Source organism: Piliocolobus tephrosceles, chromosome 21, assembly GCF_002776525.5.
Source record: "Piliocolobus tephrosceles isolate RC106 chromosome 21, ASM277652v3, whole genome shotgun sequence".
In the NCBI taxonomy this organism is placed as follows: Eukaryota; Metazoa; Chordata; class Mammalia; order Primates; family Cercopithecidae; genus Piliocolobus; species Piliocolobus tephrosceles.
This window is the reverse complement of record NC_045454.1, coordinates 31,728,123-31,753,748: the sequence shown is the minus strand read 5'-3', so window position 1 is coordinate 31,753,748 and position 25,626 is coordinate 31,728,123. Positions and strand designations below refer to the sequence as shown.

Here is a 25,626-nt window from a genome sequence, read left to right as displayed (position 1 = left end):
AGGCACGATCGTTCATACCTGTAATCCCGGCACTTTGGGGGGCCGAGGCAGGTGCATCACCTGAGGTCGGGAGTTGGGGACCAGCCTGACCAACATGGAGAAACCTCTTTTCTACTAAAAATACAAAAAATTAGCCTGGCATGGTGGTGCATGACTGCAATCCCAGCTACTCAGGAGGCTGAGGCAGGAGAATCACTTGAACCTGGGAGGTGGAGATGGCGGTGAGCTGAGATCATGCCACTGCACTCCAGCCTGGGCAAGAAGAGCAAAACTCCATCTCAAAAACAAAAACAAAAACAAAAACAAAAAACCATTTCTTTGTAAATCTGGCTCTGTTTTCAAAGTGAATATTGTTATAAATCATTTATATTCTTCTCCTCAAATGCCTTTACTTTCCATTTTTGTCTTAGGGAATCTGAGCATATCTTGAAAAAAAGGTCTGTGGGAACACTGGCTCTACCAGAGGTTTCTTATGGTTTTGCACAGTTTTGTGATTAAGGAAGGGAATGATCTTAGCAAAATGGCAGAAACATTGATAATTCAAAACTGATACTGAGAGGCATATTTCCAGGTGGAAATGCAAGGCAGAAGTAGAATGATTGACAATGTAGAAAACAGCACTTGCATAGAATGCTGTTTTGAACTCAAGTGTAAAGAATTCCTGCTTTGAATCATTCAGGGAGTTTTACATTATTCATCTGGTGTAACACACAACACAGATAAAGAGAGTCAGCAAATGGAAGGTTGTTTTTGTTTTACCAAAATCTTATATCATTTTCTAATATTAATTTACTTAGTTCCTAACAACTAAATAACTATTTTGTGCAATGAATGATATTTAATGTGGATGGGTGCAAAGCTTAAGACAAAGAACAAGAAACAAAAATTTCTGCAGCTTGTCACTATTCACAAAGTACAAAATTCAAATGCATTTTTAAATTTAATACTCAAACAACCTTATAAAATTCTTAATAAACTCTTTATTCTTTTTTTTTTTTTTTTGACATGGCGTCTTGCTCTGTCGTCCAGGCTGGAGTGCAGTGGCACAATCTGGGCAAACTGCAATCTCTGCCTCCCAGGTTCAAGCAATTCTCCTGCCTTAGCCTCCTGAGTAGCTGGGATTACAGGTGCGTACCACCACACCCAGCTAATTTTTGTAGTTTTAGTAGAAACAGGGTTTCACCATGTTGGTCCAGGTGGTCTAAAACTCCTGACCTCATGATCCCCCACCTTTACCTCCCAAAGTTCTGAGTCTTTGTTACTGACCTCGATCCCTGTGGACTGAACAAAGGAGGGCAGATGTGGAAATAAAGACAAAGACAAAGATACAAGAGTATTTTTGAAAGAAGGGGTCAGGTGGCACCTTGCCTCTAGTAGACAAGGGCCCAGATTTTCCACAGCCCTTTGTATTTATTGGTAAAAGAGATAGTGAGAAGGGGGATGGAAGAAGAGGTCATTTGCTCAGTCCAGAGTAGGCTTGCAAGACTGCATTCCTCAAACAATAGGCTCAGATGTCCCAGTAGATAACCTCAAGGAGCCGAGCACCAGGGAGTGACTACCCTCAGCAAACCTTCTGGTGGCAGACACAGTCGTGAGTTTGCTCACATCCTGCATTCATGACAGACAGTTTGCTGTTTGATCACATAGCCTCTAATGGAATGCTGAGTTGGTCACAATCCCTTTGGCCTTTTTGGCTCCCAACCTCTCCTACTTTGTGTTTATGTATTAATTAAAATAATGTAAGGCCAGGCTGGGCAGCTCTCATTTTCCAATTGACATTCCATCTGATTTTAGACTACGAACAGAAGACAGAGACAGAACAACATTATTTCAAGAACTACATACAAGATGTTAATGTGGTGCTTTAGATAGGTCCAAGGGTTGAGGCTCTCCAGGCCTTGCTGGAATTTGGTCCAGTCTTCTAAAGAAGGCTGAAACTCTTGAGTTTGCTTATTTAGATCAAGAATTTTGTTTTGTAATTCACCAATATCAAAGGGGATGTTGGATGTGAAAGTTCCCTGCACATGGGCTTTCACAAGGCCCCATGGATACTCACTTTGGTTATATTCTAAGTTGGTTACACAAATATGAGTGTGATTTAAATGACAACACAATTGCTCCTGTAATTGCAAGCTTTGTACTTGTTCTCCCAACCATAGAACCATGAATTTTCACATTACCACTTCAGTTTGTAACTCAGTGTTAATTTTATTCTAAAGTAGCCATGCTTGGTCAGCTGTGGGTGTCCTGTTCTCTGTGTACTGAGCTTTTTGAATAGAACTATGCAGAGCTACAGAGGACATCACAACAGAAGTTATTAGTGTGACCAAGGAAACAATAGTGAAAATTATCATGCCTAAGGCTCTATGGACATGATGAGTAAGCTGAGTTAGAAGAAGTTTCACAAAATGCAAAGCAGGTGTGGCAGTACAAGGCTTGGACAGATTGACAGGAATCCATAGCCCAGGGATGCGATCTAAAATCATCAAAGTAAAGACACTATGTGTTTGCAATGTGCTATGATTAATGCAGTGATATAACTGGCAAGATTTACAGGTCAGTTGGGTATTGTTTACCTGGAACCGGTCCTTCTTAGCTGCCAAAAAAAAAAAAAAGGATTAAAAACACAAACTGTAGGCTGGGTGCAGTGATTCACACTTGTAATCTCAGCATTTTGGGAGGCCGAGGCAGGTGGATCACGAGATCAGGAGTTTGAGACCAGCCTGGCCAACATAGTGAAATCCCATCTCTACTAAAAATACAAAAATTAGCCGGGTATGGTGGCACATGCCTGTAGTCCCAGCTACTCGGGAGGCTGAGGTGGGAGAATTGTTTGAACCCAGGAGGCAGAGGTTGCAATGAGCCAAGACCATGCCATTGCACTCCAGCCTGGGTGAGAGAGTGAGACTCTGTCTCAAAAAAAAACAAAAAAAACTGTAAATTGAGTGGTGATATTCTTTACAAATGTAACGTTAAGACTGTGTCATTTACTATTGCTATTATTGGATAATATTCCATCCCTTCCAACCCAGATGTTGCCATTCATAAATGGGAGTGCTGCCTTCCCTATCGTCTCTTGAATTGGTTCTTTCCTCCCTAGATAATACCACTGTGGAAGAGGTGGGCTAAAGCCTGCTCCATGCCAAGAAATCTGGGTGGCAGACTGGGATTGGATTCCAGTGTTGTATAAAGAAGAAGCATTAAAAGCTTGCCACCAAAGCCAGCGAAGTTTGCGCCATGATTTCCAATTTTCATCTTTTCCATCTAATTGACCTTTAGGTTCCCCAATCCACAATGTCTCCAGTTAACATAGATTGTTTTCTAGCCAGTGGGCCAAGACACTAGGTCCAAGGAGGGGGTAGGAACTCTTGAAGGGAATCCATTCCATATAGTCAGCACAATTAGGGCAGTTGGGCTGGGAATGGTTGGTGAGCACACCACTTACATTAATAGAACCAAGACTTAATAAGTACATGATTTCTCTATAGTGACTCAACCATATTTAAGCTTGAATTTTAAGACAGCTATGACTGAGTGATATCTTTGTGGTGATACACATGAGGAGTCCTTCCAGTGGAACGATATAATTAATGACATTATTCTGACAGTCTAACTGTTCTATGTCAGGGGGAGTTAGGGGTCCTGAAGCCCAAGCTCCTTGATCATAATAAATCTCAGGAGGAGTGTCACTCTGAAGTATAGGTCATACTGCTGGGGAATTGGGAACATACGCCCAATATGTTTTTGCCTCTGCACAGGGAAAACATATCACACAGGACCTTATGGCTAACATGGCCACGAACATGTAATTAGGGGTTTTTGTCTGGTTTTGATGCTCCAGTAGTTTCTCAGCTTCCTGCATGGTTTTCTTGAGTTGCCCCCAGGTTATGGGGTTGATGTCGTGGTGTCTCTGGTTGGCCTTCTCTCCGTCTTTGCTCTCAGGCTCAGCTGGTTCATGACTAGTACCAAGGGACCGAGCCCATGGTTGCCCACCCTGGGTTCCTCCAGTCTCCTGTTCCATGGTCTCATGCACCTTGAGGGCATCCACACAGTTTGTCCATCTCCTGTAAAAACACAAGTATACCCTTGTCTTCTTGTCAGTAAATCCACTGGACCTTTCCATTGTCCTTCTTCTGGTGATTTCCATAACACTTTCGGATAAACTTTCCTCTTTTCCTTTAACACTTGCCAATGTCTTTCTGCTGGAACCTTAACATCTGTACCAGAAGTCCAAAAATTTAAAGCAAATAAGACTAAATGTAGTTTTGATTGAGGTGACAGTTGGCCTCCTATACCCCCTTTTTGTGTTTTCAACATGTGTTGTAATGTTTGCTGTGCCTGCTCTACAATGCCTTGTCCTCTAGGATTATAAGGAATTCTTGTTTTATGGGTTATAGCCCAAAGCTGTAAGCAATTTTGAAAAGCATGACTAGTATAAGCAGGTCCACTGTCAGTTTTTAATTGTTTAGGTATCCCCATATGAGCAAATAATGACAATGTCACTGTACATGACCAATTGTCTCGCCTGTTTGGCATGTATCATGCAGCATATGAGAAAAAGTATCTATCGTCACATAGACATAGCTAAGCTTACCAAAGGTTGCTATGCGTATAACATCCATTTGCCAAATTTCATTTGGAGCCAAACGTCATGGGTTACAGCTTTCTACAAGTGTGGCTCCAGGGACATACTGGCAAGTAGGACAGGCTCGTATTATAGCCCTAGCTTGGCTGTGAGATAAGTGGAACAAACGAGTAAGGGCGGAAGTATTTTGGTGCAGTAGCATTTGCTGAAACACAGAACCAATCAATTTATCTGCTTTATTATTCCCTAGGGATAATGGTCCAGGAAGCTGTGTATGAGAACACATATGAGAAATATGAAAAGGAGCTGCACGAGAACGAATATCTTGTTGAAATCTTAAAAATAAGCAGTTCCAGTTCTAGTGTACTTTTAATTGTAGCAGTTTCTATGCCACTGGCTACATTTACAACATAAGCTGAATCACAGACAATGTTGATAGCATCTGAAGCTGTGAGCTGTAAAACCTGAATGACTGCAATTAAACTCTGAGCATTGAGCGGAAACCCCAGAGGTCATTATTGCTTCAGTATGTTTAGGTCTATAGATAGTGGCACAGCCTTTGGAAGAGCCATCAGTAAAATAATTCTGACCACCTGGAATAGGCTTCCGATGAGTAATCACAGGAAGAATGAAAGAATGCATTTTATAAAACTGCAAAATTTTGTCTGAGGGATAATGATTTTCTATTATTCCCACAAAGTCCACAAAAGCAGTTTGCCATGCAATTGACATTTCCCAAGCTGTGGCCTGTTGCTGGGAGTCTAAAGGAACAATAATTTTGTCAGGGACATATCCTGTAAGCATTTTTGACCTACGCCTGCCCCTAGTCACCATTGTGTAATGAAAGAAAGATAAACTTGCAAGGTTTTGACTATTTGATTAGGTAAAAAGAGCCATCCTATCACTGTTACAGACTGGCCAAAAAGTCCTGTTGGAGAGCAGGGGGTAGGAAGAATAAACAAAAGCAAGGGTTTTTGTGGTTGCAGTTGTGAGTCATGCCTCTGCTGTAACATTTGCTCTACAAGCCATAACTCAGCTTCTGCCTCTTTAGTTAATTGGCATGGGGAATTTATAGAAGAATCTCCTTGAAGGGTTTGGTAAAGATGTGCAAGTTGATAGGTACGAATTCCTAACATCAGGCATAGCCAATTAATATATCCTAATAATTGTTGAAAAGTATTTAAAGTCTGTAACCTGGCTTTATGGAGAACTACTTTCTGAGGCCATACATTCCTCTCTGTAACAATAGTTCCTAAGTATTGGTATGGGGAAGTTGTTTGTACCTTCTCTGGAGTATTTTGAGATTCCAATTAACAAGAGGTCACTTTACTTCTCTGAATGATTGACGCAATGTTTGATCTGCAGGAGCGGCCAAAAGAATATCATCCATAAAATGAATGATGTAAGCAGTAGGAAACATATTCCGAGGCTCCTTTAATGCCTGTCCTACAAAATGCTGACATAGCATAAGACTGTTATGCATGCCTTGAGGTAAAATTCTCCATTGACAACAAGAAACAGGTTCTCTTTGATTAATAGAAGGCACAGAGAAGGCAAATCGAGGCTTAGCCTTCTCGTGTAAGGGTATAGTAAAGAAACAATCCTTAAGATCTATTAATAGCCTCTGGAGATGGTAAACTTTTCTGTTAGGTGCCCATCGGTTTAATTTTTGCATTAATAGTTCTCAAATCATACAGCAGTCGCCATCTTCTGGACCTTTTTGGAATAACAAACACTGTAGAATTCAAGGGGCTGACTCCTCTATGTGTCCTGCATCCAATTGTTCTTTTACTAGCTGCTGATGTTGCGTCAGCTTCTCCTGAGATGGGGGCCATTGATCCACCTACATGGGTTTGTCACTAAGCCATTGTAATGATAAGGCAGAGGGTGGAGGAGAAATATCAATGACCCCCATAAGAAATCCTGATGTCCTAGCCCCTTTCTATCTGTTTTTCCAGTTATTCATATAGGGTTAGGGTTTCCTTGTAGGAACCTCCCCAAACCTTTTCCATTCTGATATCCCATGTTCTTCAACATTTTTAATCCTGGGTTATCAAAGTTTTCATTTGTAAGTCTCATATCCCATGCTGTAAGTAAGTCTCAGCCCCATAAATGGATAGCTATATTTGCAACATAGGGCTGAAAAGTACATGACTGTCCATCCGGACCAAGACAAGGTAAAATCTCAGCACTCTGTTGAACACTTTGAGCTGTTCCTATGCCCACTAGGAATGTAGAAGTTAATTGCAAGGGCCAGGATGGGGGCCATTTGTCTTTAGATATTACTGACATATCAGCTCCTGTATCCATAAGCCCATAAAATTTCCTGTAATTTGTACTACACAGGTGGGTCTATTAGAGGCTATGGTTTGGGATAGATAGATTTCCTGTGTAGCTGTGCTTCCCAAACCCTTTATTTCCTTGTTTCTCCTTTCGTGGAGAAGGGTGTAATTTATAGGGAATAAGCAATAACTGAACAATATATTCTTCCAGTTAAAAAACCCAAAGATTTTGTGACATTAAAACTACTTGAATTTCTCCTTCATAATCAGAGTCAAGAACTCCTGGGACTACACTAATGCCCTGCAAGTTAAGGTGGCTTTTGCCTAAAATTAGTCCCATGTATCCCGCCAGTAAATGTCTCCAAATGCCAGTTGGAATCTTGATGGGTTTGTCTCCCCCACCTAATGTAACCCTTTCTCTGGTCATGAGATCGAATCCTGCACTTCCTGGTTTCCTGGTGTTCCTGGGGTGAGGGAATCAATGTGCCTCCGGGAACCCATCCCTGAAATGGGGTTGTGGTCTGAACAGGGAATGTCTTCATCGTTTGAGGGGCCCGGGTCCAGGCCCCTGTCTCATTTTCTGACAGGGGGTCCCATTCCGACAAAATTTTGAATGGCACTGATTAGCCCAGTGATTTCCTTTGTTACAGCAAGGACAAAGTCCTGGTGTTTTTTCCACTGGTAGGGGAACTGCATGGTAAGATCCTTTCTGTCCTGAGAGCTGTTGGCATTCCTTTTTAAAATATCCAGTTTTTCCACAATTATAACATTTTCCCATTTTAGGATTTGACCCTTGGCTCCTTTTAGATTTGCCAACAGCTAAATTAGCCATTACTTGCACTAACACTGCGTATCATTGAAGCTCAGTTCCTACATCCTGACAAGCTCTGAGAAAATTTCCCAAGGTTTTGTACACCTCACAGGTGCCAGTGGACATTTACAATCCGTGTTTGCATTCTCAAAAGCTAGAGTTAAGGTTAGCATTTCTGCAGCCTCAGTATGAGGAATCCAATTCTTCCCTATCTCTTGTAATCTTCTAAGAAATTGTGCATAGGGTTCCTATGACCCTTGCATAATATGTAAAAAGGATTGTATTGGGACTTCCTCTTCAGGAATTGTGGCCCAGGCAGCCTGTGCACACTGCTGATAAGCAGCGTCTGGGAGTGCCATTTGACATTCCAGGTATAAATAAGGGCCATTGCCTAACAGCATATCCTCTGTAATATCTCTGTGTCCAGCAACATGATTCTGTCTAGCCTTGTCTGCACACATTTCTTGCCAATTTAAATTCCATGTCAGACATGTGCTAGCAGACAAGCAAGTTCACACCAAGTGTTTTACATCACAGGGTAAAAGATGCATAGTACCAAACACAGATTCTAGCAATCCTAAAGTGAACGGGCTCTGTATGACATTATTTACCACACTAGCTTTTAATTCCTTCAACCACTTAAACTCTAGTGGAATGCATTCATGAATAAGTTGCTGTGGATTGTTTGGATCAGGCCTTATGGAAACAGAAAAAATGCAAGGTCTTAAGGGCTCTCCAGCTATGGCAGCAGAGCATAAAGTTCTTTGTATTGGGGTCTCTATTTCTTCTACCAAAGGATGTGGTACAGATGTTTCTGCAACTGGAGGAGGCAGTATAGGTCAATTTTTATCCCTCCTCTCCTGTTTTTTATTTTTAATTGGTGCTGTGGGTGGGACAACAGATTCTTTCAGATTTTTAGCCTAAGCCTGCTGTCCCGCAGAATAATAGGGAGATAACTGCAGAAGTACAGTACGAATTAAACTCCAAGTGGGAAAAAACAGAAGAATCAACTTTAAGACTCTTTTGATGAGCCCCTTTTAATCCGTTGGCTGCTCTGTCCCAATTTTCCACATCAAGAATGCCTGCCTGTGGAAACCATGGGTTACATGTAATAACCTTTTGTGGCTTCTGCAGGAGGTTAGTGTCTGCAAATTAACCTGAGCTCCAGACTGTCTCAACAGAGCTTTAAGCAACTGCACATAATGTTTTTCTTCAACAGACAAATTCTGCCCCATTTTACCCTGATTCAGAAAACTTCCCGTTCCCAGTACTTCTTTAAAGCACTTCTCCAAGTACCTCTTTAGGGCACTGACCTTATATCTGCTACCGGCAGACTCGTCCCAGAGTCCCTGTTTTTCTTGTCAATTTTAGTTCCTCTGCTCCAGCAGACTTTCTTCGTTCATGTCCTTGAAGTGCCTGTGTTCGGACGTCACTTGTTGACATCCTTGAAGTCTCTGTTCTGGGTCACCACTTGTTATCTGCAGGGACCTTGGGGGACCGAACAAAGCGGGGTGAACGTGGGAATAAAGACAAACACAAAAGAGTATGTTTGGAAGAAGGGGTCAGGAGGCACCTTGCCTCTAGCAGACAAGGGCCCAGACTTTCTACAGCCCTTCATATTTATTGGTAAAAGAGATAGCAACAAGGGGGTGGAAGAAGAGATCAGCTGCTTGGTTCAGAGTAGGCTTGCAAGACTGCATTCCTTGAACAATAGGCTCTAGATGTCCCAGTAGATAACCTCAAGGAGTCCGGTGCCAGGGAGTGACCACCCTCAACAAACCTTCTGGAAGCAGGCACAGTCGTGAGTTTGCTCACATCCTGCATTCACGACAGTTTGCTGTTTGATCATATAGCCTCCAGTGGAATGCTGAGTTGGTCACGATCCCTTTGGCCTTTTCAGCTCCCAAAAGGTCTTTATTCTATTTTATACGTGGTTCAAAGAGTTTAAGTGAATTTTTGGGGGTTCTTTTTTTTTTTTAATTAATTAAGAGAAAAACCAGGTTGGGTGTGGTGGCTCAAGCCTGTAATCCCAGCACTTTGGGAGGCCAAGACAGATGGATCACGAGGTCAGGATATCAAGATCATCCTGGCCAACATGGTGAAACTCCGTCTCTACCAAAATACAAAAAATTAGCCAGCGTGGTGGTGCATGCCTATGGTTCCAGTTACTCAAGAGGCTGAGACAGGGGAATCGCTTGAACCCTGGAAGCAGAGATTCCAGTGAGCCAAGATTGCACCACTGCACTCCAGCCTGGTGCCAGAGCAAGACTCTATCTCAAAAAAACAAAACAAAACAAAACAGAACTGGTTTTTAGATTATCCAAAAGTTGAGATAGAAATCCAAATTTATTAAGTAACATTTTATGTTTGTATTTAGATTGACAAATTAGATAATTATCATGAGAAGAGCTAACATTAAAATTATTATTTGATGATTGCTATTTTTTAATATATTACATATTTTGTTGTGTGTGTGTTTAAGAAAAAGTTTTGTTACTTCTCACAGGAGCATTCCTGAAAATGGTTGCTTTCTAAAGTTACAAACCCATGTAGCATCATCTCTTTTTTTTTTCTTTTTTTTTTTTTTTGAGACGGAGTCTTGATCTGTCGCCAGGCTGGAGTGCAGTGGTGCAATCTTGGTTCATTGCAACCTCTGCCTCCTGGGTTCAAGGGATTGTCCTGCCTCAGCCTTCCGAGTAGCTGGGACTACGGATGCAAGCCATGATGCCTAGCTAATTTTTGTACTTTTAGTAGAGATGGGGTTTCACCATGTTGGCGAGAATGGTCTCTATCTCTTGATCCTGTGATCTGCCTGCCTCAGCCTCCCATAGTGCTGGGATTACAGGCATGAGCCACTGCACCCAGTCGCATAGCATCATTTCTAACACCTCCTGAGAACTTTTATTTTTCTACATCCACACATTCTGCAACCAAAATTTTGTATGAAGTAACACAGCTAAGGCTAAAAGTAGACATTCACAATTTATGTTTCAGAGGTTTCCTAGAATATTGGAATTGCAACAGAAATGGGTGAGACAAGAGCCAAAAAGCAGCATTTCTGGATATTTGGGTTTTTCATCCACTGATCTACAAGGTAAGCTCAATAAACTTCCAGAAATAATTTTTTTTTTTCTTTTTTGAGATGGAGTCTCGCTCTGTCGACCAGGCTGGAGTGCAGTGGTGTGATCTCCGCTCACTGCAAGCTCTGCCTCCCAGGTTCACGCCATTCTCCTGCCTCAGCCTCCCAAGTAGCTGGGACTACAGGTGCCCACGACGACACGCAGCTAATGTTTTGTATTTTTAGTAGAGACAGGGTTTCACCATGTTAGCCAGGATGATCTCAATCTCCTGACCTTGTGATCTGCCCATGTCAGCCTCCTGAAGTGCCGGGATTACAGGTGTGAGAAAACACACCCAGCCTCGAAATAACTATTGATGCATGGAACCACATGTTCCAGCTATGAGATAATTTACTGGCTCCTGGTTCAGAGGAGTCACCACATCTTGTGTGATAGAAACCCAAGCTCTTAGGATAGAAACCACAGTTGGCAACTGATTCTTCTAAGGGTATGTTTTGGATGATGCAGGCAATCACAAAACCAATAAATCTTATAGGCTGCAGCCTACTGTGACACTTCTTTTTTTTGTAAAATAAGCTCTGTCATCAGTGGCAATAATATGTACAAAATCAGAACACAGAATAAAGATTCAACAAATGCAACTAATCTAATACAAGGAGAAGCATAATAGAGGAACATCAATATTCAAATGTGTGTCAATTCTAGTGATAAAATCTTTTTACCACCTCTAGGAAAAAAGGGAAAGAACATTACTACAATTCTACCAGGAATTTGATGGGTCTAGTCAAGGTAGCTCACCTTTCCAGGATTTCAGCATTGGTAATTATTGGCAATCTTGGTGCTCATTTGCATCAGTGGCCAGTATCAGTAAAGGAAAATCCATGTTCTTGAACTCATGGAAAATCTCTCTCCTACCATGGCCACATTGTCTTCCATGGATCCATTAAGCAAACATTGTGAAAGGTATGGAAAAAGTCTAATATCCAAAGGCCAGTCATCCATTTGGCCTTTTTTTTTTTTTCTTGAGATGGAGTCTTGCTCTGTCACCAGGCTGGAGTTCAGTGGCACCATCTTGGCTCACTACAACCTCCGACTCCCTGATTCAAGCAATTCTCCTGCCTCAGCCTCCCAAGTAGCTGAGATTACAGGCATGCACCACCATGCGCAGCTAAATTTTGTATTTTTAGAAGAGACAGAGTCTCAACATGTTGGCCAGGATGATCTCTATCTCCTGAACTCATGATCTGCCTGCCTCAGCCTCCCAAAGTGCTGGGGTTATAGGTGTGAGCCACTGCACCTTGCCCTATTGGTGCTATTATTGGTAGCCTCTCATACTCATTAAAAGAATTCATATGGGAAAAAAATATTCCCATGTTCATTCCAACTGGTCAGTCATATACCTCATTGCAGACTCATTATTGCTGAATCTTTTGTTTATATCAAAGTCTTTCCAGTTCCAAACTTATGGCCATTAGCAATAAATACATGCAGATGCCTATCTCTAAATGATGTAAACAAAAACATATATGTTGTTCAAATTTCTGCCATTTGGAAGGCTATCTTTTTCCCAGATTTTTTTTTTCCCAGGGCCAAATAACTTAAATTATACAGGAAATAGCATATTGTACAGAATCATCTGTGGATAGGTAAGCTATTTTCCCCATTGGTTACCTGTTCATAAGAAACACCAATGGGGCCTCAGTTGTCGGTTGAGAGAAAGGTGGCAATGCAGGGAGGTAGGTGCCATGGAGGTCTGAGTCACCTCTACATGCAACTTTTTTATGCCTACAACATGTGCTTCAGCTTGATGGCCTATAGACCAGTGTTTCTTACTTGTGTACAGCACCTGTGTATACCATGCTATTTTCCAGTAGATCTCATAAAACGCAATTCATAATGGATATTTCAGGTCTTGTTACATCATATCCCATGACCAGTTGTTCAATCTCTAAAGAAGTGCAGTGGCAAGACAAGACCTATTTCCAATACATGTTTTTTTCAAAAATAGATTTTTTTTACATCCCTGGAATTTTGCACTGTGGTTGTCAGTAGGGCTTGCCAACTGACAGCTTCGTGACCTGCTGCAGATGCTCCAGCTCCATCCTATGTCCCCTACTGCAGAGCTGCCTTCCCTCCAGTCACACCAGCTGCAGAGCTGCCTCTTGCTCTGGACTTCAGTAAAGATAGGCAGCTTTCTGAGTCACTCTGCACTTGTGTTGAAACAGCATTCTCAAATGTGGCGTGTTTTGTCTCCAAAATGTAAAGAAATTAACAATGCTTGTGCCCCTTTTGCAGAAATGGGTGTTTTCAGGTCCATGAGCTTTTCTTACATGTTGAAAAAGCTGTCTTGACAATCTGCAGACCAGAGCCCCTAGAGATTGACCTGGTGCATTAATCTCTGCAGTGACAAACCAAGCAAATTCCGTTGAGATATAATAGAAATTCAGATCTTTTGTCTAATATCAGAGCAGTAGAAGTGATGTTGTTCTTTGCTTTGTCTGGAATGCTCTCATCTGAAATACAGACATGGCTCTTTTATTTATTTTAGGTCACTGTTCAGATTTTCTGAGCCTGGGACTTTCATTTAGAAAATGACACACCACTATCTCCCTCCAACACTTTTACCTTGCTTTCTGCTTTTCGCTTTTCTTATATAATCATATGGGTTTGTGTATGTATATATAGATATGTATATATCTATATATAGATAAATATATAGATATACACACATATATACACACACACATATAAATTTGCTGTGGTTATTTATTTATATTCTTGTCACCCCAAAATAAAAATTCTTTTTACATAGAAACCTGAATTTATTTTTATTTTGTTCTACTTATTCTGAAATCCTCAGCTCCTAAAATAATGCATGGTACACAGTAGGAGCTCAATAGACAAAAAAATCCAGTTTTGAATACAATTATCAGTATTAGTCTGGTCTTGCATTCTTATAAATAAATACCTGACATTGGGTAATTAATTTTTTAAAAAAGTTTAATCATCATGGTTTCACAGACTATACAGGAAGCAAGTGCTGGCCATCTGCTGAGCTTCTAAGAAGACCTCAGAAAATGTATAATCATTACAAAAGGTGAAGAGGCAGCAGGCACGCTTCACATGGCCAGAGCAGGAGGAAGAGAGTAGGGTGAGGGAGGTGCAACACACTTTCTAACAACTAGATCTTGAGATAACTCTATCTTGAGAACCGCCCCAGGAGAAATTCGCCTCCATGGTTCATTTACCTCCTACCAGGCCCCACCTTAAACACTGGGGATTAAAATTTGGCAAGAGATTTTGGCAGGGACACATATCCAAACCATATTACCATCAAATATAAAAGGTAGAATACATTTATTTTTAGACATCCAAGATCTTTAAAAATGTACCTAACATGCACCCTCTCTGGACACCAGGATGCAAACTGTCTGTGGAATCAGCAAGCAAAACAAGAGCAGAACCAAACAGCAGGAGACTCAGAGACAGGGAAGTCATTTTGGGGAGTAAGGAGGGGAGACTCAGGTTGCAGCTTTACACTCTTCAGAGAGAAACCAAATCAGAGGAGGAAGAAGGCAGGCTGCAGGAGAGACATCTGCAGGCAAAGAAAAAATGTAACCCAGAGATAATTTAAAGTGCTATAAATAAATGAAAAACAATTTTGGGGCAAGTGTAAGCTAAATGGTAGTATTTTAGCAAAACTTAGCAATAGGCAAAAAGAAAATCAAACTAATATAAAGTGAAAAAACTATGTAATTCAAGAAATAAATTTGTATTAAAAAGGTAATAAAAGGCTGAGCATGGTGGCTCATGCCTATAATCCCAGCACTTTGGGAAGCCGAGGTAGGTGGATCATTTGAGGTCAGGAGTTTGAGACCAGCCTGACCAACATGGTGAAACCCCGTCTCTACTAAAAATACAAAAGAATTAGCCAGGCGTGGTGTAACCCGTGCCTGTAATCCCAGCTACTTAGGAGGCTGAAGTAGGAGAATCGCTTGAACTTGGGGAGCGGAGGTTGCAGTGAGCCCAGATTGCGCCTCTGCACTCTAGCCTGGGTGACAGAGCGAGACTCTATATCAAAAAAAAAAAAAAAAAAGAAAGGAAAAAAAGGTAAAAAAATCATAGTATACTGCTTGGGTGTTTAGTAAATAATATTTAATTAATCACCTTACAGCATTCGCTGACTACAAGTTTAGGTAAAAATAATGCTATTAGTATTCTGAATTGCTAGAATGGTGGGAAGGGCAGTTAACAGAAAAGTGGTTTCCAAATATGTATCAGTATTAAAAGGCAGTTTTTAGAGTTTATATGGTTTAAGTCAAATAGATGAGGAAAAAATTACCTGAAAGAAGGAGAAAAACTAAACTTTACAAAAAAACAAAAAAACAAAAAAACCTCTTCATATTTATTACCTTCATTGAAACAATAATTTTCACAAGGATAAATCTCAACAATTAATAAATTGAGGGTCCCCAAAATAACAGATGCTGTGAAACTGAATGCTCTAAAACCAAGTAGTATAACAAATTCTCAGGAAAATAAGCTTCTCAGTGAAAAACTTGATTTCACATGCAAGCCAATTAGAAAAAAAGAAAATACAGCTTTTTACCATCAACTGAAAGGACTAATAAGGAGGGGAACAAAGAAAAATTACTTTATATGTCTGCTAGTTTCTGTACCTAAAAAGTAGAGATTAGGGATTAGTTTCATCATATTGTTTACAAAAATTTGTAATTCAGCCAGGCGAGGTGGCTCACATCTGTAGTCCCAGCACTTTGGGAGGCTGAGGTGGGCAAATCACCTGAGGTCAGGAGTTTGAGACCAGCCTGGCCAACATCAGGAAACCCCATCTCTACTAAAAATACAAAAATTATCTGGGCGTGGGGGCATAAACCTGTAATCTCAGCTACCCATGAGACTGAGGGCAGGATAATCGCTTGAACCCAGGAGGCAGAGGCTGCAGTGAGCTGAGATCGCGCCACTGGACTCCAGCTGGGGCAACAAAGCAAGATTCCGTCTTGAAAAAAAAATTATTTATCCTTAGCATAATACCAATATTTACTACATAATACATTTAGGTCTATTCCACAAATATTATTTGGGACATCTCTTATTATAAAGTCTATGAACACAGTAGAAGACAATGAAAATGTTTATTCACTGAGTTTTACAGTATTTCAGGTATCTTTACCTAGAGTATTAAACCTAATATTTCTTTCTCTCTGTTTTTTTTTTTTTTTTTTTTTTTTTTTTTTTTGAGACGGAGTCTCCCTCTTTTGCCCAGGCTGGAGTGCAGTGGTCGGATCTCAGCTCACTGCAAGCTCCGCCTCCCAGGTTTACGCCATTCTCCTGCCTCAGTCTCCTGAGTAGCTGGGACTACAGGCGCCTGCCACCACGCCTGGCTAATTTTTGTATTTTTAGTAGAGATGGGGTTTCATCTTGTTAGCCAGGATGGTCTCCACTTCATGATCCGCCCACCTCAGCCTCCCAAAGTGCTGGGATTACAGGCGTAAGCCAATGCACCCGGCCTAAACCTAGTATTTCTAAACCAAAATCGAATCTGTAAAAAATCAACTTAAAATTTTTTTAGATTTTGATGAAAATATAATCCTGGAATATATTGCTATGAACATTATGCAGATATAGCAAATATTTGTTAAGCTGAATTAAAGTCTCCAAGCCTATAATTTTCAATTTTTCTTGATGCAATTTCAAAAATTTCCTAAGGCTATAAGAACTTAGTCATACACACACGAACACACAGAAAATATTGATTTCAATAGGTAAGGTGTGGCCTCAGGCAGGCAAAGCTCAAATTAATTCTGAAAAGTTTTCTAATTCTTTTTAACATTTTAATATTATTTTAAATGTTCTACTTTTTGTAGTTTGTTTTTTCATTCCTTCTTTGCTACATAAATGAAAACACACAACCCATCTTTGAAGTCTTCAAAAAAGCTTTGGATAGCAAATCTGGATATTATTCTGGCTTTTTTAGTGTAGACATCTTTGAAAGTTTTCAAATTGAAGAAATATACAAATAGAAATATTCTATCTTTTTTGTTTTGTTTTGTTTTGTTTTTTTGAGACGGAGTCTCGCTCTGTCGCCCAGGCTGGAGTGCAGTGGCCGGATCTCAGTTCACTGCAAGCTCCCCCTCCCGGGTTCACGCTATTCAAGCTATTCTCCTGCCTCAGCCTCTGGAGTAGCTGGGACTACAGGCGCCCACCACCTCGCCCGGCTAGTTTTTTTGTATTTTTTAGTACAGATGGGGTTTCACCGTGTTAGCCAGGATGGTCTCGATCTCCTGACCTCGTGATCCGCCCGTCTCGGCCTCCCAAAGTGCTGGGATTACAGGCTTGAGCCACCGCGCGCAGCCAAAATATTCTATTAAGTAGGATACATGATACTGTCTATAGAATAATTACCTTTGCTTTAGTTTTTGTAGTTAATAATTTTTAGGATTACTTCCCCAATATTTTATTACTTAAGCTAGAAACCTTGTTTAATTAAGTTATTGTTAGCTTACTCAAATTTCAAAATGTAGTATTTCAATTACGGATCATTGTTAGAATTCTGCAAAAAGTCATCTGTATATTCACAAATTTTTATATCATAGAAAGGCCTCTGCCAGGCATGGTGGCTCACACCTGTAATTCCAGCACTTTGGGAGGCTGAGACGGGTGGATCATGAGGTCAGGAGATCGAGACCATCCTGGTCAACATGGTGAAACCCCATTTCTACTAAAAATACAAAAATTAGCTGGGCGTGGTGGCACGTGCTTGCAATCCCAGCTACTCGGGAGGCTGAGGCAGGAGAATAGCTTGAACCATGGAGTCAGAGGTTGTAGTGAGCAGAGATTGCGCCATTGCACTCCAGCCTGGCAACAGAGCAAGACTCTGTCTCAAAAAAAAGAAAAAAGAAAAAGAAAAGAAAGAAAAAGAAAGACTTTTATGGCCTTTAACAGGGTTCAAATCCAGTTAAACTCTTATTTGATCTAAACAGCTGCTATCTTGTTTGTACATGTTTGCAATCTAAATTTGCATATCAATTGGACCCCATACCTAGAACTTTGTAGGTGTTTCTAGCCAAATTCAGATTAAATTGGCTAATAATGTCCTTCAAATTGTTGTACCTTGCTCCAATATTGAAGTATAACTTCTAGAAACAAATGAAAAACAAGTTGTTTTCAAATTGTATGTTCTTAGTGTTACATTGCAACACAGTATGAAGCCTTGAAAATATCTGAAGAGAGAAAATGGAATCAGTAATGATCCAGCTGTGACCTCACTACTTAGTAATTGTGCTTTTAGCCAACTCATTCACTTATCTCTTAACTGAGCACATTTCTGGCAAGGTAGTACTAATCACTGATCAAAACTATCTTAAAAATTTTCAGAAATATCAGGGAATCCAGAGAAAATAGAGCAGGTGCTCCGAATAGTCACCATTAACATTTCGCTTTGTTTCAGTGTCTATTTACTATTGCTTAATTACATACAAAGAATACAAGAAAATTGCCCATTCCTCATTTTTAATGCTAACCCTAAAATAATAAGGTTTTTGCAGCTTGAAATTAACAGATTCTGGCCAGGCACAGTGGCTAACATCTATAATCCTAGCATTTTGGGAGGCCGTGGCGGGTGGATCACGAGGTCAGGAGTTCGAGGCCAGCCTGGCCAATATGGTGAAACCCCGTCTCTACTAAAAACACAAAAGTAACTGGGCGTGGTGGCATGCACCTGTTCCCAGCTGCTTGGGAAGCTGAGGCAGGAGAATTGCTTGAACCCAGGAAGTGGAGGTTGCAGTGAGCCGAGATCATGCAACTGCACTCTAGCGTGGGCAACAGAGTGAGACTCTGTCTCAAAAAAAAAAAAAAAAAAAAAAAAAAAGAAAGAAATTAACAGGTTCTCACTGGTCCTTCAACAGAAGGTTAAAGAATGATGGAGTCAGCAATGGAAAACACTCCAAATTTTCCACAGTAAACAAATCTGGCCTCAGTTCTTGCAGTTCCCAAATTCATGGTTCTTTTGGGATACACTGATGCATGAGCTGCAAAAGACAAAACATTCCACCCCAGAATATTTTGTTTATAAAAATTTATTCACATCTAATAATTTTAGGAGATATGAACACAACAATGTTGATGACTGTTCATTGTTAATTCTTGGAGAAAAATTGACAATTATTTCTGAAAACATGAAAAGCTTCATATTAATAATTAGACTCTTACATGTGAAATTCTATTTATTATGGAGAAGTTAATAACTAATACATTACCAGCAATAAAATATAAATCATTTCTCACTGTGTTACCAATGGCAGTCCACACAGGTTGGCAGTGATTTTGGTTTTTGTCTTCTCAAAAGAAAGTATCTAGCCAAGAGACAAAAAGCAAATTTGAAGCAAAAGTTGGACTTTATTGAAAGAAAGCAAAGTACCTTTGGAAAGGGACCAAATGGGTGACTTAGAGATCAAGTGCCCTACCTGGCCCTTGGCTCCCGGTTCTTACACATTCACGTATTTTCTAGTTTTGTGGACTCCTCCCCTGGTCCCTTTGGGGGTGATTAATACCTCACTGTTACTCACGCGGTACTTGCCAGCAGTAGGGAAGTTGTCTGCATGCTTCATGAGTGTTCTGAGGTTCTATGCTTGCTCTATTGGAGATATTTTTTCTTTACCAGTTGAGCACCTCCAGAGAAAGGCATATATCGGTTAAACTCCACTATTTTGCCTCTCACTGTCCATGCTTGGATGGTCTTGCCAAATTTGTGAGATTTTATTAAGTCGTTGCCCAAGAGCTCCAAATGTTTTCTATTTGTTAGGAGGGTGCCCCTACTTGTCACCAGCTGAGATCACTTATCAATCCTGAGATGACCACCTGATAATCACCTGACATTCCTGGGGCACATTCCCAGAGCCTCTACCCTACCCCACTCATCACTGCTCTACCTGCTCTGGGTAATCAGGATATTCCATTGCCTGTGAAACTTTTGGTATCAAACTTTTACCAATCAATATATGCAGCCCATCAACTTTCTTCACTTTAATTGTAATATGAGCTTCATTTTGTTGATACAGTTTTTATTTTATACTTAAATAACTCATTTAGTAATTTTGAAAGCATTCTAATTAAAATAAAATTTATATGGCTGCCACCTAATAGGTTTTTAGATGTTAGCTAAAAGTCTGGCATGCGAAAAGGAGAAAAAAAAGTAGCAGGAGGGAATTTTTATCTTTCTAAATGATTACATGTGCCTCCTAAAAGGTGTTTACCTATAAATTATAGGTGGTGGTAGCAGCAGTGGACAAAGGTGTGGTGTGCAGCCCTCAATCATTTCAATGCTGCTCCTGCTGAGCCCATGACAACCCAGCCTTGTGTGCAGCCCACACCCTGCACCATGACATCACATCCCCCCTGCTGGCATGGGCACATGCACCGCAGGCAGACCTCAGGTGCCAGGCCTGAGCTGGTCTCACCTGCTGCTGCTTGAGCTGCTGGCCTCAGGAGCGCAGGAAACATGGGGTCACTCCGGAACTGAGAACAACCACGCTGGCATAGTCAACACCTTTTGCTGGAGCATCCATAGCCTGTTGTGAAAAGGCAGTATCTGCTGCTCAAAAGTTTTTTTTTTTTTTTTTTTGAGACGGAGTCTTGCTCTGTCGCCCAGGCTGGAGTGCAGTGGCCAGATCTCAGCTCACTGCAAGCTCCGCCTCCCGGGTTTACGCCATTCTCCTGCCTCAGCCTCCAGAGTAGGTGAGACTACAGGCGCCCGCCACCTCGCCTGGCTAGTTTTTTGTATTTTTTAGTAGAGACGGGGTTTCACCGTGTTAGCCAGGATGGTCTCGATCTCCTGACCTCGTGATCCGCCCGTCTCGGACTCCCAAAGTGCTGGGATTACAGGCTTGAGCCACCGCGCCCGGCCTGCTCAAAAGATCTTGACCTGGCTCACGAAGAGGTTTGTGTTGGGAGTAGATGTGTTTCTACAGACATTGTGGAGCGTCTAGTAAGAGCTTTTGGATATTCTTGGACTTAACATCTCCAATGTGTCCCAGCATTTCAACCCAGCCTCAGTGGCCAGCAGCCTAGCCTAAGCCCTTCTTTTAGAGGGTGTCATCTGCTTGGCCTACTGGTTCTAGTTTCTGACCCTGGACTTAACCTTCAAAGCACCGCATCTGTTCAGCACTTCTTCTGGATCGTGTGGACCATCCTGTTCTCCAGGTCCTGCAAGCACATTCTGCACAAGCATAAGGGTGAGGAATGAGGTGCTCCCTGTGCTTCGCAGTAAAGTCTACCTTATGACCTGGCCCATGGGCTTTCACAAGCATGGCAGGTCCACTGTAAATAAGAAGTTGGAGCACCTGAGAACAAGGTCAGACTTTTCAACATTTGCCTCAACAGGGGGCTAAAAATTCTCCACTGCTCCAAAGAAGAGTAAAGGTTAGCCAACCATAAGTGCTAGTTTCTTTTTTCTTTTTTTTTTTTTTTTGAGATGGAGTCTCACTCTGTCACCAAGGCTGGAGTGCAATGGCGCGATCTCGGCCACTGCAATCTCCACCTCCTGGGTTCAAGGGATTCTCCTGCCTCAGCCTCCCAAATAACTGGGATTACAGGCACATGCCACCATACCCAGCTAGGTTTTGTATTTTTAGTAGAGGCAGGGTTTCACTATGTTGGTCAGGTTGGTCTCAAAGGAGTTATCTGCCTGCCTTGGCCTCCCAAAGTGCTGTTACAGATATTAGCCACCACGTCTGGCCCATCAGTGCCAATTTCTACCAGTGCACTGTCTCAAAAAAAAAAAAAAAAAAAAAAAAAAAGGAGGGAAAAGAACAAACACCAGACCCCAAACAAACAAAAAATGGCTGAGCAAGTAGGGAAAAACTGCAAAAAAAAAAAAAAAAAAAAAAAAATTATTTTGAGACTGAGTCTCACTCTGTTACCAGGCTGGAGTGCAGTGAGGCGATCTCTGCTCGCTGCAACATCAGCCTCCAGGGTTCAAGCGATTCTCCTCCCTGAGCCTCCAGAGCAGCTGAGACTACAGGTGCGCACCACCACACCCAGCTAATTTTTGTATTTTTAGTAGAGACGGAGTTTCACCATGTTGGCCAAGATGGTCTCGATCTCTTGACCTCGTGATCCGCCAGCCTCAACTTCCCAAAGTGCTGGGATTACCGGCGGGAGCCACCGCACCCAGCTGCAAAGATATTTTTATCCTTCCATTAGTTCTTGGCACAGCTTTTATTCCCAGAAGAATAAAAACAGCATTTGTGTAGATCTACACATGAAGTGTCATTAGTAGAAAAGTGTTTTTAAACAATGTATATAACCACATTTATCTGTAAAGAGAAATTTGTGAGTAGAGAATAAAGTTAACTTTTCCTAGCATTTAAAAATATTTTTGAAAGGGTAATTAATAAAGGCAGATTAAAACTTTTAAAAACTTTACACAGAGGAAAGAATATGCTAATTTGACATTTTAGAAAAGTTTAAATGCAGGCCAGGCACGGAGGCTCACACCTGTAATCTCAGCACTTTGGGAGGCTGAGGTGGGTGGATCACGAGGTCAAGAAATTGAGACCATCCTGGCCAACATGGTGAAACCCCGTCTCTACTAAAAATACAAAAAATTAGCTGGGTGTGGTGGCACGCACCTGTACTCCCAGCTGCCCAGGAGGCTGAGGCAGGAGAATCGCTTGAACCCGGGAGGCGGAGGATGCAGTGAGCCGAGATCATGCCATTGCATTCCAGCCTGGCGACAGAGCAAGACTACATCTCAGAAAAAAAGTGTAAATGCAAGTGTTTGTTTTCGTAGTTTAGTGTTTGTTGGGTAAGATCTGCGCAAATTATATTGACTTAGTTCATGAATGTTGTCACTTCTAAATGTGGACAGTTGGGCTGGAGGATTAAACTCAACTTGTTTTGAATTCTGGTGACCCTCTGCCAACCCTACGTCAGATTTCTAAATGAAATAATTATTTTTAGAAGACCTAAGGTTTTTTTTCCCTCTGTAGTTTGATGTATTTTAACGTCAACGTTTTGACTTTGGAAAAAGAACGGAAGAGAAAAAAAAAAGTGCCTTTGGGGTTTGATGCCAAGAGCCATCTTGGTAAGCACTGAAGATCATTCAAGATTCAATTGAATGTGCAAATTTTACTGCTAGCCAGCTAGGCATATATACAAAAGCTATACACTTGAAGACTTTTTGGTTTCATTTTGGCTTTGGTTAATGCAGGATCTTAGAAGGAAAACAAACAGTAGTAGCTAATAACATTCTCAAATCTATTGCTGCTTAAAAAGCATTCTCAGAAACAGTAAGCTGCAATAGACAAGCCTTGGAGAAAATCTGAATTAGCTGGTTTTCTTTGAAATACTTATAGTAGGGTTGTTAGGGGCTTTTTCTGAGGTCTATTCTGCTCTCATTTTAGGTGGCCTCTATCAGCAAAGACTGAGACATACATAGTGGACAGCTGTGAGAACCCTGGGCAAGGGAGATTCAAAAGGCATGGGTCAGGGACTGGTGGAAACACTAGTCTGCTAGAACTCATTAGGAAGTGAAGCCTAGCATTTGGATAATGCAGCTTTGAAGGCATCTGGTGATCATAAATGTCTCCATGGCCCTTCTCAGCCCACCAATGTGCCCTAGCAGCCACTGACACAGCCCTGCATGCAGGTTTGTAGGTAGACCTGCCAGATCTGCTAGAATCAAGACCTTATAGTACAGGTCTCACTTCGAAGAAAAAAGCTGTCTATCCACTCTTATGAAAAGATTGTGAAATTTAATTTTGAATTGCAAGTATTTGGGAAACAGGTGTAGATTTCTTTGAGGATGCTTACAAAACCAGTTTTTTGTTTTGAGACGGAGTCTCACTCTGTTGCCCAGGCTGGAGTGCAATGGCGTGATCTCGGCTCACTGCAACTTCTGCCTCCCAGGTTCAAGCGATTCTCCTGCTTTACCCTCCCAAGTAGCTGGGATTAGAGGCACCTACCACCACGATCAGCTAATTTTTGTATTTTTACTGAAGACGGGAGAAATGTCCTCTCCACATGAATAATCAATATTATTTCTTCATCACTGATATTTCCTATCAGTGAAGTTACAAACTAATTCCAGCAAAAATATTTTTGGCTTATTATGGACAATCTGTTACACAGCAAGCACTGTCATGCTTGTTTGCTACATTTATGTATAGAAACATCCTCAAAAGGCCAGGCGCAGTGGCTCATGCCTGTAATCCTAGCACTTTGAGAGGCTGAGGTGGGCACATCACATGTCAGGAGATGGAGACCATCCTGACTAACATGGTGAAACCTTTTCTGTACTAAAAATACAAAAAGGAAAATTAACTGGGCATGGTGGTGTGTGCCTATAGTCCCAGCTACTCAGGAGGCTGAGGCAGGAGAATCGCTTGAACCTGGGAGGTGGAGGTTGCAGTGAGCCAAGATCACGCCACTGCACTCTAGTCTGGGCGACAGAGCGAGACTCTGTCTCAAAACAAAACAGAACAAAAAAACTTCAGAACATATAAAGCCTCCCTAGTATTTACCTATTATTAGCTCAATAAATTTACATATGTGAATTACAGAAAGTGAAATGAACACTAAAGTAGGTTTATATAGAAGTCTCCAATTAAATAAACAAAATCGAATATCCTAACTAAATATAACTTAAAACACTAATTGTGGAATTGCACCTAAAAATTTTGTGTGCACAACTAAATTTCATAAAAATCATTCTTATAATCCGTGGTGAGCTTATAATGAATACCTCATAAACTATAAAAGAAAAAATAATAAAAAAGAAAGTTATGGGTTTAGCATGAGTACCAAGCAAGTTAAAAAAAAAGTTTGCATGGGGAGATTCTGAACCATAAGCCATAAAATCCTACAGTAATGAATTCAATAGAAAGCAGACAGTATAGATTTCCTTTCAGCATTTTTGGGGTTTTTAGTTTTCTAGTAAATTAGTAATCTTATTAAAATTACTTGTCTTGCTTCAATATTGATTTTTTCTTCCTAAAATAGGTACAAACTCATACTCACAAGAACAGTTACTTACTCTATAATTTTCTTACACCTAAGGTTTATCTTTAGAGTAACGTATGTGTATATTTAACTCTACGTAAGCCAAAACTAAAACTCTGTGTTTCAGGCAGAGCAGCCACATATTCAAAGAAAAATACATAACAATGTTTATTCATGACTCAGAAAGGTATGGATTTATACTCCATATAATTTTTATAATTAAAATGACCCTGTAGTCAATAACAATTTAATCATACATTAAAATAATGAAAAGTGTAGAATTGGATTGTAATACAAAGGATAAATGCTGAAGGTAATGGATACTTTATTTATCCTGATGTGACTAATACATATTATATGCCTGTATCAAAACATGTCATATATTGCATAAATATATACATATTTGGCTGGGCACAGTGGCTCATGCCTGTGGTCCCAGCACTCTGGGAGGCCGAGGCAGGCAGATCACGAGGCCAGAAGATCAAGACCATCCTGGCCAACATGGTGAAACCCCATCTCTACTAAAATACAAAAATTAGCGTGTGGTGGCGGATGCCTGTAATCCCAGCTATTTGGGAGGCAGAGGTAGGAAAATCACTTGAACTGGGGAAGTGGAGGTTGCAGTGAGCCGAGATCGTGCCACTGTACTCCAGCCTGGGTGACAGAGCAAGACTCTGTCTCCAAAAAAAAGAAAAACAAAAAAAAAAACCAACCAACCAAACAAAAAAATTACGAATAGCACAAATAATAAGGTAATTAAAATCATACTATGTATCCACAGAAATTAAGAACAGTAAATTTAAATAAGACAAAAAAGAATATTTAACCTATAGAAAAAATATGCTTTAA

The 25,626-nt window shown here is 40.8% G+C and overlaps 1 long non-coding RNA gene across 1 annotated transcript; it reads right to left on the bottom strand.

The window, feature by feature from the left end:
* Positions 1–3,528: 3,528 nt before the first annotated feature.
* LOC111524847 lies at positions 3,529–18,417 on the bottom strand. Its single transcript, XR_002725885.1, has 3 exons — positions 17,819–18,417; positions 8,992–9,166; positions 3,529–4,064 (listed from the first exon to the last, which is right to left on the bottom strand). It is a non-coding gene; the product is annotated as an uncharacterized LOC111524847 (long non-coding RNA).
* Positions 18,418–25,626: the final 7,209 nt, after the last annotated feature.